The following is a 6,012-nucleotide window of genomic DNA, read 5'->3' on the forward strand; positions in this document are numbered from 1 at the left end:
GACTGCCATGCTGGGACAAGATGGCCCATGACTTGAAAGATGTTCCATCCGAGGGTAAGAGCGGACTGGAGTTTTTCCCCAATGAAAAAAGGTTAGTATGTGTGGGAAGAGGAGAAATCAAAGGGAGAACTCAAAACAAATTCCAACTGTCAGTTGCAAAATTGGTTACTTTAGGGTTGTAGCAGTTTATCTTTGCCAAATTTAAAAGGCAAGCTCCAGAAAGGCATGCTGGGGGAAAACTTCCTATACAAGGGCAACCTTGAAGCAGGGAATTAGTAAGGACTAGGAAACCACTAGTGACAGGGTTGTAGCAGTTCTGTACCTATTACACTAACACTTCTGTTTTGTTTCCTTGTTAGGAACATAGCACTGGAAGGGACCTCCTGAGTCCTGGAGTCCCGTCTCTGCTATTGCAGACAACTTCATCATATAATCCTGTTTATAAATGTATCATGTTCATTCTTAAAACCAGTCAGGTTGTTTGCCCCCAGGGCTGTTCCAAAACCTCCCTACTCTAATGGTTAGAAACCTTCTAATTTCTAGCCTAAATTTATTCATAGCCATTTTATACCCATTTGTTCTTGTGCCAGTGCTATTCTATAAAATTAAATAGTTCTCCCCCTCCCTGGTGTTTACTTCCCTGATGTATTTATTATCCTCAAAAGTATACAGAAAGAAAGGAGTCCTTTTTGAGGAGGAAGGAGATAAGGTGTTGAGGGTGTTTTGTTAATCTTGCATGTATAAGGAATATCTAGTACAGGGGTGGCTAACCTGTGGCTCCACAATCACATGCAGCTCTTCAGAAATTAACATGCGGCTCCTTGTATAGGCACTGACTCCAGGGCTGGAGCTATAGGCGCCAACTTTCCAATGTGCTGGGGAGTGCTCACTGCTCAACCCTTGGCTCTGCCACAGGCCCTGCCCCTACTCCACCCCTTCCCGCCCTCTCCCCTGAGCCTGCTGTGCCTTTATTCCTCCCCCAGCCTCCTGTCTGCCACGAAACAGCTGATTGGCAGGGCTGCTGGTAGGTGGGAGGCAGTGAGGTGTTGGGGGGTGGAGCTGATGAGGGGCTGCCAACGTATTACTGTGGCTCTTTAGCAATGTACACTGGTGAATTCTGGCTCCTTCTCAGGCTCAGGTTGGCCACCCCGCTCTAGTACGTTCTTCCTGGTTTTTCCTGAAGAACTCTTAAGGACTCTCATGGACTGCGAGCTTTCTCAGTCTTTCATTAAAAGGCAGGATTCTCTTTAACAAAGCTGTACTGTCCTGCAGAGTTTCTCAGATGTTTAAAGGTTTTTAAAAACCCTGAAGTTTTAAACCATCTGAATACAGATCACTGCCCCTTTACAGTTAATTAGGTTTCAATTGCATGGTGTGTCTAACGCAGATCTACTACACCAGGCGCAGTTACAAGAATTTCTTCCATGTCGAAAGGTTGTGCTAGTTTGAGAGATTCCCTGTATGCACAATGGGGAACACCAGCACTGGCAGAAATTTTGTAATATTAGTTCTTTAATCCTTCAGTAATCCACAGAATTTTTTTTAAAAATGGAGATCTGAATTTCTAAAATAAAAGGGGAAGAAGTAAACTTTTCAAGTCGTCTTAACACATGTGCAGTTCCCACTCTGAACAAAATATATTCCAAATACTGGGGCCCTTATTGCATCGCTTTCATCAAACTTTCCCCAACAAGTGAAATGAAGAATATTCAAAGATTAAACAGGCCCAATACAGCCATCATCACATCAGCCATTTAATGGTTCAGTAATAATGATGCAAGAGTGTCTCAATGTCCCTTTCTTTATAGTATAGTACTTTAACTCATAAGGAAAGCTTTGAAGGAGCCCTTTATTTTCTCTGGCATCCATAGCCCCCATACACGAGTATGAAGCTAGGGTACCAATTTGATAGTCAGGGATCTAAATGATGAGTGCATTGTCTTCTCTTTGCCACTAAGAAAAAACATCTTTGTGAGCAGGCAAAATACTACTATACAATTGCAGAGTGTCATCTTTGTAAGGGTCTCTAACCACTTTAAACATTGATTAATAATTCTGGGAGGTAGCTGGAAAAGTACTGTTATCTCCATGTTACAGAAGACAGTTGCTTAAAAAAATACCCTAACATGATGTTTGCCCACCATGACAGCTTATATGTTGCATCCTTTTTTCCCCAGCCTTTGCCCATTTAGCTTGTAAGTTCTTTAGGGGCAAGGAATATCTCACTACATATTTGCACAATATAGCCACTATTTTGATTGGAGCCTTTATGTGCTTCTGTAAAAGGAACAGAAAACAATGAAGGTCATCGAACAAGTCTGTGGCAGAGTCAGGAGCACAACCTGGAACTCTTGACACTTGAGTCTTATCTATACAGGGATTTTAAGCCACTGATGTAGCAGCAATGCAACCCCTTGTGCAGATGCACTGCACCAGTAATCAGGCTAAGGTACAGCACTGCAAAAGTCATATTAGAAGTTTGCACTGCATTGGTACAGCTATACACTAGTGACTAAAAGTGCCAATATAGACACAGCCTCAATCCTGTTCCTTAATTACAAGCTTGTGCTGCCTACAAACTCTTTGCCTTCCAGTGACAAGTGCTCCAGTTGGAATACCCTAGCACAGGGGTAGGCAACCTATGGCACCTGTGCTGAAGGCGGCCCGTGAGCTGATTTTCAGTGGCACTCGCACTGCCCAGGTCCTGGGCACCAGTCCAGGGGCCTCTGCATTTTAATTTAATTTTAAATGAAGCTTCTTAAACATTTTAAAAACTTTATTTATTTTACTTAATAGTTTAGTTCTACATTAGACTTACAGAAAGACCTTCTAAAAACGTTAAAATGTATTACTGGCACACAAAACCTTAAATTAGAGTGAATAAATGAAGACTCAGCACACCACTTCTAAAAGGTTGCCAACCCCTGCCCTAGCATATAAAGAAAAAATCATGACTTCATAGATTGCCTTTGTGACTTTGCAGGATGGCTCCATCCTGTGATGAAAGACTGCACTGCATCCAAACGTGAATTGCTTTAACAGGAGAAATTCAACTTTTTTCACCCAGATTGGTTACACCAGCACCTTAATGATTTATTCTAGCTCAGGGGTTCTCAAACTGGGGGTCATGACCCCCTGAGGTTATCATCTGGGGGGGTTGCAAGCTGTCAGGCTCCACCCCAAACCCTGCTTCACCTCGAGAATGTATAATGGTGTTAAATATAAAAAATGTTTTTAATGTATAAGGCAGGGGTCGCACTCAGAGGCTTGCTCTGTGAAAGGGGTCACTAGTACAAAAGTATGAGAACCATTGCTCTAGCTAAAGAACCTAAGAAAATTCTCAGGCAAAAATCTACGATTATCAAGTTAGAATAGTGCCCTCGTGGTGAAGGCTTAAAGCAGAGACTTTCATCCTTATTTTTAACCTAAACTTCTCAAAATGAACAGATAAATCCTCCTCTTTGTCTTACAGTCCTCATGCTTCGTCTGAAGACTGAGGAGGCCTTTTGGAGTATGTGCCAACTGGGTAGCAAGTTTGGAATCCTTTTCACCATTCAAAAACTATTATAAAAAGGCCAAACTGGTTGTTCCCATTAGTCCTCAGTGAGAACTCTTGCATAGGATCAATTTGACACTTACTTACCAAGCTGAATAGTAATTCAAGGTTAAAATGGTTACTGCTGGATCATTTCTCAAATTCCCCCCCCCTTAGTTCCTCTTGCAAGATGACTGGCAAAGATGTTATCCACTCCACTATCTACGTTCAGCACAGCTTTGCCAGTGGCGGTTTTGACTGCAGCTGAGTGGGGAAAAAAACCAATTTCTTAGTTCTAGGTCAAACACTTCAGCAAATCAGAAGAGGAAGGAAAAAATTAGTTTCAGGTCCAACAAAATATTTTGTTTTGGTATTTTTAATAAAAGCAAAGGAAATGAAGGGCTAGATTCACAATAGCAGAGGAGAAGGTGGTAGGCAGTGGTTACCCAATGGAAAGGGTATTCACCTGGGCTATAGAAGACCCAGGTTCAAATCCCTGCTCTGGTCCAGTGATTATTCAAATATTTTACAGAAAGTGGAACAACTGTAAAGACTGAAGGCAGGTCGACACTTAAAATGCTGCATCGGCACAGATCTACCACTGTAGCACTTTAATGAAGAGGCTCTAAGCCGACACGAGAAAGCTGCTCCTGTCGGCTTTGTTAATCCACTTCTTCTCCTCCTAACTTAACTACCACCTCTCACAGATCTCCCACAACATAGTGCTGTCTAGACCAGCACTTTGGTCGGCAGAACTACATTGCTCAATGGTGTGGATTATTTACAGCTGAGTGACATAATACAGAAGTAATTCTGTAGTGTAAACCAGGGCTTAGACAGACCCTCCCCAGCATACCCTATAGCCAGTTGACTAGAAAGAAAACCAGGGTTCAAGTCCCTTTTTGCTGCCTGAAATCACCTTGATTTTTCATGTTTGATTCCTAAGATGTTTTGTTGCACAAATGATTAAATGAACCATTTTGACATTTCTGAAGTTTTCTTTTTGACAGAAACTTGCCAGAACTTAACACAAATTCACTCAATGTTTCAGTCAATCCAAGTCTGCATTTTTCAGTGAGGAAAAAAGTTTAGTTTGAAAAATTTCACTTAGCTTTTAGTTGTAACTCATACCTTACCCTCCACAAGCAAGTCAGAACCACTAAGCTGTTGGGGGCCAAGGAGCTCACTGTACTGGTTCACCCCCACACCCCCTAAGTCAGAAACCTCACCCTTCTTCCCAGGGCCTCTGCCAATGCTCACAGCCCTCCAGCTCATACTGGACTACTGACTCCCAGGGAGACCCCCTCTGTTTGCTACCCCCCTTTACTGGGCCACAGGCTGTTCTTTTTCCCTCCAGCCGGCCTGCTCATCCTTTGTCACCCATCTGCTCCAGCTGGGGAGGTAAGCAAGTCTGGTACAGGTGCACCTGAGCCCTAACACTCTCAACCTCTTAAAAGCAGAGCTCGTACTGGGAAAGTCCCAAGCTCTTGGTGACCAGCACTAATGATCCTTCATGTTCCTGGAATCTCAGGGAGCAGCAGTAGACAGTACTATCTTTTCAACTACAGCTGTCCAAGAGGTCATGTGACTTTTCTACTTCATTTAAAGTATCAGCGTAAGCCAAATTCTAGCCATTCCCACCACCCCCTTAAGGATTTAAGATATAATATTTTTCTTCTTCCATTAGCAAATAAAAGTAAATTGGAACAGAGTGTTATTTTGGGCAAAGCTGTCCCAGAATTGTTCAGATCAGATGGTTTTAACAATGGTCAGATTTTTTTAAAATTATTCTCAAGTTTTAGTCGCTATCATTTTCAGCTTTGCTTAAAGGGATAACATCTACAGCAGTGGTTCTCAAACTTCTGTAGTAGTGACTCTTTTCACACAGCAAGCCTCTGAGTATGACCCCTCCCTTATAAATTAAACACTTTTTTTTAAAATATGTAACACTATTTATAAATGCTGGAGGTGAAGCAGGGTGTGTGTGACAGCTTGCAACCTCCCACACAATAACTTTGCAACCACCTGACAGGTCTCAACCCCTAGTTTGAGAAGCCCTGGTCTACATAATCAGGCTGAAGATATGAGTTAAAGGTTGTTTCAGAAACAAAAGGCTGAGCTCCCCTGCCAATTTTGGGGGGTTTGTAAATCCAAGTTTCCTGTACTCTAAGATATTCTTTTCTCTCCCCTGTTGCTGGGTGAAAGCTCCACACAAACAAAAAGGGGAACTTACTAACTATGCCTCCACTCCTGCAAACTGCTTCATGCAGGCACTGGAGTCAATGGGGTTCCACTGTCTGCCTGCCTGGAGCTGTTTGCAGGAGCAGGGACCTAAGCTGGGGTGCAGAATTGCCCCCTGGAGAGGACACTGAACTCAAAGACAGGTGACTTGGCTCATCGCAACACTGACTTGCTGTGTGACCTTTGGCAAGTCACTTCATCTGTCTGGGCCTGTTTCCCTTCCCCACCCTTTTGTC

Source organism: Gopherus evgoodei, chromosome 3 (assembly GCF_007399415.2).
Source record: "Gopherus evgoodei ecotype Sinaloan lineage chromosome 3, rGopEvg1_v1.p, whole genome shotgun sequence".
Classification (NCBI taxonomy): Eukaryota; Metazoa; Chordata; order Testudines; family Testudinidae; genus Gopherus; species Gopherus evgoodei.